The sequence below is a fragment of the Lepidochelys kempii genome, chromosome 1, assembly GCF_965140265.1.
Source record: "Lepidochelys kempii isolate rLepKem1 chromosome 1, rLepKem1.hap2, whole genome shotgun sequence".
NCBI classification, from domain to species: domain Eukaryota; kingdom Metazoa; phylum Chordata; order Testudines; family Cheloniidae; genus Lepidochelys; species Lepidochelys kempii.
In genome coordinates, this window is record NC_133256.1 from 57,202,542 (window position 1) to 57,215,329 (window position 12,788).

Sequence of the window (12,788 nt, forward strand, 5' to 3'; positions counted from 1 at the left end):
AGTTTCCTTTACAGTGGGTGAGAAAATAACTCAAGGATAAAACACACAGGATGTGAACACAGGGGTTAAACACCTTTTCTTTTAAGTTAGGGCCACAGGTGAAGTTTGACTTCTGAATTGGGGCAGGGTGGGGGGAGGGTGCAGATGGCTTAATAAGTATCGCTATGAATTTTGAATTTACTGATTATTAGCAGTGTCACAGGGCGTTCCACTCACCACTAGTCTGGTCCCTTCTCCTGGCCATGCTGGGGATTAGCTCATCAGGTCAACACCCATTCCCATGGTCACACACCATCATGCAGTCTCTCTTTCTCTCTTTCCCCTCACTCATTTGGTACTTCTCTATCATCCCAGGAACCACAGCATCCTCTTCATGACTCAGCCCTCCAGGGAGATGTCACAGCTTTTTCCCATTCTGGAGTATATTAAAGTCTTTCCTTCAGCAGTCACAGGCAGTCTTCTCATTCATTGCCCTTGGTGCCACTCCTTCCGTTGCAAGCAGGGAAACCCTGGCCCACCCTCTACTCTGGGTTCCAGTTCAGGGACGATATAGCCAGTTCTGGGCTTTCCTCTCCCAGTCCTAACTGCTCCTTCTCTGGACTGCTTCCTACTCTTCTGGTTCCCCACCTTTCTCTGGGTGTAACTGCTCCAAACCCTTCTCCCAAGGAGTAATTACAGCCTACGCATTGCAGCAGTCTCTAAACACTCCGCCCTATTCCCAGGGGATGAGTGCCCTTTCCCAGAAGCAGCCCCTATCTGTTGCCAGTTTCCGAGCTGTATAGGCCCTGCCTATTCCTGCACAGCTGAATCTGCTTATAATTAATTCCCTACTCCCTGGGTCTTCCTCCAACAGACAGGGTGGGTGGGTGGAGGGGGTGCAGTCTGTGGAGTTAATAGGCTATTTGGCCATAACCCCTTCCAGTCCTGTGTGAGGAGGACACCCTATCACAAATTGTACTTAAATTACAATGTACTTGAAATCACAAATATAGTTTATTTAATCATCCTTCATTTTTTGTTTTAATTTAATCATTTGACATGCTTACCAGCTACCGCGAAACAGAACTGAACACTTTCATATGACAATTAATCACATTTCCCTAGTTTTAGAGATATGTAAATATTGTCTTAATATAGAAATAGATAGTTCTCTACAGATCACTTTGATTACAAACAGTAACTTCCAGTGCGGTAGGAATAGTGTGAGCAGTTGGGCCAGACTCCGAATGGTGTGTTGCGACTCCCAAATGTTTAGGCTATTATTGACATGTTTAAATGAATGGTTGTTTTGATAAGATATTATATATAATAATAAGAGCAGGGTTTTCAACGGTACTGAGCATTAGAGATGGATGGGAAACAATTTTGCCATTCCAACTTTGACCAAAAATTTGAAATCTAAAAAAAAATTGTAAACCAAAAATCTGAAAAACCCAAAATGCTTCATTTTGATCACTTCAAAAATCTTTGTTTAGATTTCAATCTTTTTTCTTCTTTTTATATTTTTTTACTATAAATTAACTTTAAGAAACAAAAAATAATTTTGAACAATAACAAAAACCTAAACCTTTCAAAACAGGATATTTCAATAGTTTTTTGAAACTTTTTCTAAACAGAAAACTCATTGAAACTGACCCATTCCTGCAAAAAACTTTCATTTTGATTAATAGGCATTTTCCAACAACTGTTTCTTCAGGAAAAAAAACAACCCTATCAGCTCGACCCTCCTCAGCATTGGCCTAGCTTGGCTCCTTTTCAAGACAATGGGCAAAAGTGTTCAATATTGACTTCCCTCTGTTCTCATTGAAGTTTAGAGCTTAGCACTTTGAAAATCCTGCCCTAAATGTCTATTCACATTTTATGCTCTTAGTAAAGAAACTATGACAGGACTTCTCCAGGAAAGGTTCATGGATATTTAGCACTGCCTTTGATTGAGGTTGTGAACTGCTGAACTACGTGATTGACAATACTGCAGGAGTACAAGTGTTTGTGCATTTCCTTCTGCACACTCAATTTCCTTTCATTCCATAGCCTGGAGCTGAGCACAAGGGAATGGTGTGACTTTGTATTATTCGTGAATTGCAGTTTCATTATTATCTGAATAGTTTAAAACAGTTGTGCTGTAGTGTTGACTACATCAATAATATTATGTATAGGGTCCTGTTTACACTGCAGAAACTGCTATGTTTAACATCATTGTTGCAACACTAACTAAGGTCAGCATCAGAGAGGGAGTTCCATGTTTGACACATGGTGCCTATTGAAATCAATGACAAAGCTCCCATTGATTTTCTTTATTTTAGTGGTGCAGGACTAGGGACGTGATATCAGTAGTGGTCAATTTCTGTAGTATAAACAACACGCACAGTGTGAGGTAAACCATGAAACTTTGGGGGGGAAAAAGTCAAAAACCCAATTATACTTTCCTATGAAACAGCTGATGCAAACAGTGCCTACAAACTAAAAAAGTGCTGTAAAAGTAGATGTGTGGTGGAAGTGTGTTCAATTCTAGTTTTTCTTAGGAATCTACAATGAATGTGAAACGCAAACATGAGTGTGAAAATATCCTGAATGCTGAGAGTGAGAATCGAAATCCCCAATGTGAATGTGACAATGACAGTTTTATTAAGAATGACAAAAAATGAAACTTACTACTGGCATCTTGATATCTGACATGGCCATTGAAGGATTTCACAAAGTAGTCAGTGATATTTCAGCTTAAAATACACGGGTGATAGGACAAATTTCCTATTACTCACATAGAAAGACTGTTTGCCATGTTGTTGTACCTGTGCTGGTCCTAGGATATTAGAGAGAAATGTAGGTGAAGTAAATATCTTGTATTGGACTATCTTCTGTTGGTGAATGAGACAAGCTTCTGAGCTTACACAGAGCTGGTTTCAGGTCTTGGAAAGGTACGAGGGAAAGAAGACAAGCTCTGTGTAGTTCAAAAACTTGTCTTCTTACCAGCAGAAGTTGATCCATTACAATATATTACCTCACCTACCTTGTCTCAGTGAAAAAATGGTCATTTGTGCAAACCTAGGGGGCCTTTCTCATGTGGCAAAGGATAGGGTTGTGGCTGATGCTCTGTGTTGGGCTGCAGTAAAGGTGGGTTCAATTCCCAGCTTTACGACAGCCTTCCTTGGGTGTTTCAGAAAGTCTCCCTCAGTTTCACATCTGAGGTGGGTGTAATATGTACTTTCTCTATCTTGTTTATTTAGATTCTTAGTCCTTTGGGGTAAGGACTATGACTTGTTATGGCTTTGTACAATGCCCCACAGATTGGGCCTCCAATCTCAGTGAGGCTCTAAGTGCTACTGTAATACAAATATAAATAATAATGGGGGACAGAATAAAATCTGAGGTGCTTCTCACACATATACCATGAAGGATCAACAAAAGCAGGAGTAAGTTGAACGAGGATGTTCAACTCTCACTCAAAAGTGATTGCTCCTTTTATGATCCATGATTGTTGTCTGCCATGTAGTGCAGTGTGCTAAATGAGACCAGAAGCACTTAACAGAAAATTCAGTGTTTGATCAGTGCCTTTCACATGAAACTCTTGCTGGAGTGTCACTTTGATGTGATTCTTTTTTTTCTCTCCCCAAACTCCAGCTATGCTTCAGCTGGTTATGTGCATGCTTCATTTATACATCAGGCTTTCTTTCATTGCATGTTGGTTCCTCCCAAGCTTCAGAGCACAGCCAATGCTGTATATACTACAAGAAGAAACATGTTTACACAGGTAATAAACTGCTAATGCAAAAAAAAAATTGCATCTTGGTATGTTACATGTACATAAATTTAGATGAAACTCTATTCAGATTTCACAAGAGGCAAAACCCACCAAAACAACACCCTTAGGGGTGAGGACACTTGCACCCTGGGCGAGGGTGTCCCATTATTAATACCTCTTTTCCCTCATCAGACAGGCAACGATTGGGTTGGGGAGTCCTCTCCATGTGGCCACAATGGTCATTGTACTTACTTGATCATCACATGGCTGGGGAAGTTTCACCTGCCTTCGGATGCCCCCTAATCCCACCCAGTTCCCAAGGAGTTTGCCCAGCTGCACTCCAAGTGGCACATGGGGATGTGGGGGAGCCGAAATGCTCAGCTGAGAGAGGGAGCCCCTGGAGATCCAGCTGCCCTCTCCTCCTGCTGTGCATGGAGGGGACTCAGCTGCAGCAGGCAGATCCCAAGTGCATTGCTAAATCAGGGGGAGGGTGACTCTGGCAGGCTCTGGAGTGCTGCAATAAAAGCTCCCGTGGCTGCCTATTTCCCTTTTCTCCCCCCACCGGGGCAGAAAGGACACTGTGCGGCCAGCATGAGCCTCTTGTTGCCCACACCAGGACCGGTATACAGTTTTGTTTTTTTTTTGAGGTGGGGAGTCAGTGCACAACCCTGCAGCACCTGGGAGGGCCAGGGGGTCTCCATGCACTTCCCCCACCTCCAGTGCCGACTCTGCAGCTCCCATTGGCCGGGAACTGCAGGCAGGGGCAGCGTGCAGAGACCCCTTCCCCTTCCCAGGGGCTGCAGAGACATGCACCAAGTCCTCCGTTCCCATTGGCCAAGGAACTCCGGCCAATGGGAGCTGTGGGGGTGGTGGCTGCGGGCAGGGGAAGTGCACAGAGACCCTGGACCCCTGCCCAGGAGCCGCTGCTAGAGGGATGTGTCAGTCGCTTTTGGAAGCCACCTGAGGTAAGCGCTGCCCCCCTCACCTCCTCCCACACCCCAACCCCCTACCCCAGCCCTGAGCCTGCACCCCAAATCCCTCCCAGAGCCCACACCCTGCACCCCTCGTACCCCAACCCCCTGCCCCAGGCCAGAGCCCACACCCTGCATCCCCTCCCACACCCAAATTCCCTCCCAGAGCCTGCACCCCCTCCTGCACCTAACCCCCTGTCCCAGCCCAGAGCCCACACTCCATACCCCCTCCCGCACCCAAACTCCCTCCCAGAGCTCACACCCCTCCTGCACCCCAACCCCCTGCCCCAGGCTCAGCCCAGAGCCCCCTCGCACATTCCAAACCCCTCAGCGGCACCCCCAAAGCCCAGAGCCTGCACCCACTCCTGCAAACCACCTCCTGCACAAGCCCAGTGAAAGTAAGTGAAGGTAGGGAGAGCAAGTGAGGGAGAGAAGGAGGGAGGGAGGGGGGCTGGAGTGAGCAGGGGTGGGGCTTCAGAGAAGGGGCATGGCAGGGGCATGGCCATGCCCCTGGGGAAGAGGTGGGGCAGCAGCAGGGCAATGGTGTTTGGGTTTGTATGATTAAACAGTTGGCAACCCAAACTGTGAAAGGGGCTCTGATGGCATATCCCCACATTTCCCCAAGTCTTCAAGCAGAAATAATGGTTACCAGGAAAATTGTTTTCATAGATAAGTCAAGTACAGAACAGGTTGACATTGGCTCAGATGTGGGGGGTCTTGTAAGGCATCTAAGCATCAAGTTGGGGCAAGATGTTTGACTCATGGAAATAGATACCTCACCCCTTAAGATACCTCCCTGTCTTTGGATGTACAAACACAGAAAAGCCCTCCACCAGGAAATGGAAGGCTGTAATGGCTGCCAAATGTACCCTAATTGATATTAAAGACAAACCTGCCTTCATTTCTAAGATCTAATCTAGTATTTCTCACAGCAAAGATGACTCAGGTGAAAGGTATCTTAAGTCAGAGGTTTTCAACCTTTTTCTTTCTGAGGGCCCCCCAACATGCTATAAAAATCTCCACGGCCCACCTGTGTCACAACAACTCTTTTTCTGCATATCCAGTAGATTAAAAACCAGGGCTGGCATTAGGAGGTAGCAAGCAGGGCAATTGTCTATGGCCCCACACCACACGGGGCTCCGCAAAGCTAAGTTGCTTAGGCTTGGGCTTTGGCTTCAGTCCCACATGGCTTGGGCTTTCGCTTTCTGCTCTGAATCTCAGTGAGTCTCATGCTGATCCTGCACTGTGGTTTATTTTGGCGGACCCCCTGAAAACTGCTCACAACCCCCTAGGGGGCCCCAGACCACTGGTTGAGAACCGGTGTCTTAAGTCACAACAGTAGCTGAATCTTGTCCACTTTTGTAGTTAAGTATTACAGGTAGACTTCTGCCTACTAGGGAACAACACTCTTCTCACCTCTTCAGAATAGGATGTTTCTAACCCCACTGAGGTGAAGAACCCCAAAGTTGGGATAAAGAATTTGACCAGCAACATGAGAAAGAAGATGAAGGATGGTCTGGAGGATGATCAGTTGACAAGCAGCCAAATGGATGAAGTAGGGAAACCATGTCTGTCTTCGCCACACTGGAGCCACCAGAATAAATCTGGCCTTTTCTTTCCTTATTTTCATCAGCACCTTGTATATCAGAGGAATTTGAGAAAATATATACAACAGACCCAACAAAGGATAAAGGTATCTCCCAAGGAGTGGCAGCTGAATCCCCATCTTGAGCAGAACTGGAAGCAATTCCTGTGTTTGGTCATGGCAAATAGGTGTATCTGTGGGATGCCCCAACACTGAAATATGTGTTGGAGTACAATTGGATCTATTTCCCACTCAGGGTCCTGAGAGAAGCATCTGCTGAGCATATCTGCAGTGATGTTTCAAACAAGCAGAAGATAAGCTGCTAAGATGATAATGTGATTTTGCATGCACCAGTTCCACAGTCTCCATGCTTTGGTGCAGATGGAGGGTGATCTCTCTCCCCTTTGATAGTTGATATACAATATGCGTGACATTATCTGTCATGATCTTCACATATTTGCCCTGGATCAATGGCATAAAATGGAGACAGGCATTTCTGACTTCCGTGAGATCTAACAAGTTGATCTGTGGAGCAGTCTCATGAGATGATCACCTGCCCTGAGAAATATGAACAATGAGATGCGCTTCCCATCCCAGAAGGTTGCGTCTGTTGAGCAAAGAGGACTCCTGCGCTAAAGTTATGAGGATCTTTCCACCAGTCGAGGGACTTCTTTATGATAGTAGGAACAGTGTTGAGCCCTGCACTGGTCTATTTTTTTAACCCCACTCCCATCCTGCAATATCCACTCCCACCGGTCAGGTGCAGTTCACACCAATGATTAAACCAATGCCAGAATTATCAAAGCAAGTGTGGTCTTTGGCAGACTACATGTAAATGTGTGGGAGCACAGAGGCATTAGTCAACAAACAAAATTGAAAGTCTACAAAGCCATCATGTTGCTAACTTTGATGTATGCATGCAAAACCTGGACAGTGTACAGACACCATGTTAGGAAGCTGAATCACTTTCACATGGGCTGTCTGAGGAAACTGATGAAGATAAGATGGCAAGACAAAGTTCCAGATACTGAGGATCTCAGATGGGAAGGTATTCCAAGCATCCATACTCTGTTGATGAAATCACAGATGAGATGGGCAGGCCATGTCACCAGTATGCCAGATGAATGACTACTAAAGAAGATCTTTTATGGTGAGCTAAATTTGAGAAAGTGTTCTCAGGGAGGCCAGAATAAATGTTGCAAAGACTCCCTCAAGTTATCCTTGAGGTGTTTCAACACTAACCTAGAGTTTTGGAAAAATCTTGCTCATGATTGTTCTACCTGGCGAAGTCTCATCCATACTGGCTACAGTCTATGAGCAGAGGAGAACTACTGAGGCAGAGCAGGAGCGCCAGCAGCGTAAATCTCACACCAACTGCATGTTCGCTGTTAATCAAGTAACCCATAGTAGCATCTCTTGTTCAGTGTGCCACAGACAGTTCAATGCTCAAATTGGCCTGATCAGCCACTCACGAGGTCACAGAAACCAAACCAACCAGTGATGTCATGATCATCTTCGAACTCGAAGGACAAACAACAATACCCATCGTCAAATGAACCACACTAAAAATCTCCATTTGGTAGATCTGCATGAACTACCAGGGTTTCAGAATATGTAGACTTAAGCTGCCACATCATCTTTTGTGCAGACACAAGCCCTGCACCAGTCTTATTGAAATATTGTATCCTTAGTTTAGAAGGGAACACATTTCAAAGATCATAGAGACTAACCAATTTATTTGAGCATGAGCTTTAGTGAGCTACAGCTCACTTCATCGGATGCATACTGTGGAAACTGCAGAAGACATTCTATACGCAGAGGCCATGAAACAATACCTCCTCCCACCCCACTTTCCTGCTGGTAATAGCTTATCTAAAGTGATCATCAAGTTGGGCCATTTCCAGCACAAATCCAGGTTTTCTCACCCCCCCACCCCTCTCCAAAAACCACACACACAAACTCACTCTCCTGCTGGTAATAGCTTATCCAAGTGACCAGTCTCCTCACAATGTGTATGAAAATCAAGGTGGGCCATTTCCAGCACAAATCCAGGTTTTCTCACCCCCCCCACCCCCTTTTTTTCAAAAAAACCACACACACAAAAACTCACTCTCCTGCTGGTAATAGCTTATCCAAAGTGACCACTCTCCCTACAATGTGCATGATAATCAAGGTGGGCCATTTCCAGCACAAATCCAGGTTTTCTCATCCCCCCCCACACACAAACTCACTCTCCTGCTGGCAATAGCTCATCCAAACTGACCACTCTCCTTACAATGTGCATGATAATCAAGGTGGGCCATTTCCAGCATAAATCCAAGTTTAACCAGAACGTCGGGGGGGGGGGGGGGGTAGAAAAAACCAAGGGGAAATAGGCTACCTTGCATAATGACTTAGCCACTCCCAGTCTCTATTTAAGCCTAAATTAATAGTATCCAATTTGCAAATGAATTCCAATTCAGCTGTTTCTTGCTGGAGTCTGGATTTGAAGTTTTTTTGTTTTAAGATAGCAACCTTCATGTCTGTGATTGCGTGAAACCTTTCCCAAGTCAGTAAACAAGGGGGAGATAGAATGCTCTGGTGGTTAAGTCCCTGTTTTGGAAACCAGATTTTACTTAAATTCTTGGCTGTGCTAGAGAATTCCTTTCTAGCCTGGGAAACTCACAGGCTCATATGATTCTATGATCTTCTCTGTAAAAAAATGAGGATGGTGCTTCAGTATCTCACAAGAGGGTTGTGAGAATAAATCCATAAATATTTGGGAAGCACTCATGTGACACCCTCCCCCATGGCTTATTAGTATAGTATCTAAGTTCCTAGTGTGGAAGAAAATGAACTTCACTCTCAGGTTGGAAGCAACAAAATCAGAGACAGCTTTATTCGAGCAATTGCAAGGGAAGAATACAGCCTGGCAAAGAGCATCTCTGCCTCAGTTTCTTCAAAGTACAAGCAAAATCACACAAGCATTTATACCTCTTTGTGACATGCATTAATTAAAAACATCTGTATTTTATTTAGGCTATTTATGTCACAAAGAGGTATAATGCGAGTACTTGCAACTCCATCCTGAAAATCTCCAAGTATGTCTTCATGGCCACAAATCAGATGGTACTCCTGAAGCACTAGTAAGGGCAGTGGACCAAGCCTGATGCTCAAGATCACTCCGAATGGTCATTTGTTGGTCATTCAGGAAATCCTGCATTTTTGAACATGCTAGATCCCACTGCAATTTCTTTCCTGCCTCAGTGATATTTAACACCATCCCTGTCAACAGCTTCCGGGTCATCGAACTAAGGGCGGAAATAACGTGTAATTCACCAACTCCAGCTTGCACCTGGGTCAGTTGTGCACCGGTAATAAGACCAGTGGCTTTCTTTAGTTCTTCTAATTTTTTATCATGTTGTTGGCCCTTAAGAATATCCCAAATTGCTGCTGCACTATTTGCACCATTTCATAAGTGTCCAAATTATTCCCAGGGTACTTGTCCAACAGCGCACTGTGCAGCCCCTGGGAGAAACCCTAAATACTAAGTAGTACCACATTCCTAAGCAAAGAGCCCACAACTTCCTTCTTGCCAGTGTATAATAATTCGTCTCTTCCACCAGGGCCAGTTTTTAATGTCCTTTGTAGTCAGGAACTCCTGGGCCTTGGCAGGTTCAGCGGAGCGAGCGTTTCTTTTTTTTCCTTTCCAGGAACAGTTGTGGTCCAGCATTATACAGGGGAGAGGTTACCAGCACATCACCCTGCAGTGCTGTGGTTTCTATAGCAAATGCTGACAACACAATGATTTTATCAGTGGACAAGGGAGAGGTTACTAGCACTTCTCCTTGTTCTTTTCTCTTGCCATTCAGGAGGAGGAACAGAAGTACCAGAAGTAGAAACAAGCTGATCAGCAGTTGATGTAGAATTATCTCGAGGCAGGGGGGTCTTTTTGCAGTGAGACACATGGGTCCAGGCAGTCAGTTCTTGGCACTTCACAGTGGTGTTGGTAGTTAGCAGGACTTGGTAAGGGCCTTTCCAGTGTGGAGCCAGAGCATTCTTTTGCTGGTGGACCTTTACGTAGACCCAATCTCCTGATTCCAAGGAGTGGCAAGGCTGTTCAGGGTCCTTGGCTAATGCTTCTTTTACCTGTGAGTAAAAAGACTTAACACATTTCATTAGTGCCTGGCAGTAATTAAGCATCATATTATCCATTAAATGAATGTCCATCTGAGCAAGGGCCAGTGGTGGTGCTACTGGAAGTCACATCGGGCGCCCTGTCAAAATCTCTTGTGGGCTAAGTCCAGTTTTTTTGGTTGGGAGTGGCCGTCATGCTTATCAATGCTAACAGCAAAACATCTGGCCATTTGAGGTTTGTCTCTGCACAAATTTTAGCCAGTTTGTTTTTCAGAATCCCACTGTGACATTTCACTGTCCCAGCATATTGTGGATGGTGAGGGCAGTGGAGGTTGTGTTGTATCTGCAAGGCTGCATATAATTCTTTTACAATCTGTCCAGTAAAATGAGTGCCACGGTCACTGTTGATACACACAAGTATACCAAATCTTGGTACAAAGTTTTTGAGCAAAATTTTCACAACAGACTTGGCTTTTGCCCTCCTGCAGGGGAAGGCCTCAACCCGGCTTGAAAAAACATTAACTAATACTAATACATATTTATAATTACAACATTTAGACATCTAAATAAAATCAATCTGAATATTTACAGACGGTCCCCACCGAGGGGGATGGGCTGCTTGTCTGGTTTTAACAGCTTTACCAACATTGTGTTGCTGGCAGATTGTACATTGTTGGCAGTAGTGCTGGGCCACAGAAGGAAAACCTGGGGCATACCAATCACATTCCACTGCAGCAAGCATCCCCCCTTTGCTCACATGCAATATCCCATGATGCAGGCGAGCAAGATAGGGCAAAAGCACCCATGGTGCAACCAGCCGGCTGTCCTGGAAGCGCCAAAAACGGTCAGGGTGTAAAGTGCACCCAGTAACACTCCCAAGAACGTTTTTCGGTCTCTGGCGCCATCTTCTGGATCCTAGCAAGGTTGTCTAGGGAAGCCAGTGGAGGTTGCTCAACTAAGGCAAAAATGAAAGCACACTCAGCCTGAGGGGCAGAAAAGGCCGCATCCTTGGCTGCTGAATCAGCCAAAGCATTTCCACATGTAACTTCATCATGAGGGGTTTGATGAGCAAGGCATTTGACAATAGCAACAGCTTTGGGCAACAAAAGAGCATCCCAAAGAGCAGATACATACTGACTATTCTTAATGGGGGAAGCAGAGGATGTAAGGAAACCTTTGTGTTTCCAAAGTACACCATAATTATGAGCCACTCCAAAAGCATAGCGAGAGTCAGTGTAAATAGTAACAGTTTGATCCTGTGCCAGAATACATGCTCGTGTCAAGGCTATAAGCTCAGCCACCTGAGCTGAAAAAACAGAGGGAAGGAAGGCACTTTCAACAACAGACTATAAAGAACAAACAGCAAAACCAGCAACCAATTTTCCCTCAGACTTTCACAAAAAAGAACCATTTACAAAATAAATAAGATCAGGATTCTGCAAAGGCATATCAGTAAGATCTTCCCTTGGGCAGGTAAGAAGAGAAGTAACAGACACGCAATCATGAGGCTCTCCATTCTGAGGCCCCGATAACAGGGAAGCAGGATTTAGAATGGGGCAATGAGACAAAGTAGTATGAGACGAAGATAACAGAATAAGCTCATATTTGGTAAGTCGAGAAGTAGACAAATGCTGTGTCTTAGATTTTAACAGAAGAGCTGCTACAGCATGAGGTACTAAAACAGTTAAGGGTGAGCCTAAAACAATAGATTCAGATAACTGCACAGCCAGGACAGCTTTGGCAACAGCCCTAAGGCATGCAGGAAAGCCAGTTGCTACTGGATCCAACGCAGTGCTGTAATAAGTCAGTGGATGGTGTTTATCTTCATGTTTCTGTGTTGGCACAGCCAAAGCAAATCCATTCCGCTCATGACAGAAAAGAATAAATGGTTGAGCATAATCAGGAAGTCCTAGGGCAGGCGCACTAGAAAGAGCTTGTTTAATAGTTACAAAGGCTTGTTCTGCCTCCTGAGACCACAAAAGTGGCTCAGGGGTGTCCATTTTAGTTAACTCTTGAAGTGGTTTGATTATTGTAGCATAACCCAAAATCCACTGTCTGCAATATCCAGTCATGCCAAGAAAGGTTCGCATTTGAGATATAGCAACAGGCCTAGGTATTTTTAGAATTAGCTGTAATATGAGAATCTGACAAATGACGAGAGCCAGATGAAATATCATGACCTAGGTCAGTGTTTCGCAAACTTATGACGCCGCTTGTTCAGGGAAAGCCCCTGGCGGGCCCGGCCAGTTTGGTTACCTGCCGCATCCACAGGTTTAGCTGATCGCATCTCCCACTGGCCGCGGTTCGTTGTGCCCGGCCAACGGGGACTGCGGGAAGCGGTGGCCAGTATGTCCCTCGGCCCGTGCCACTTTCCACA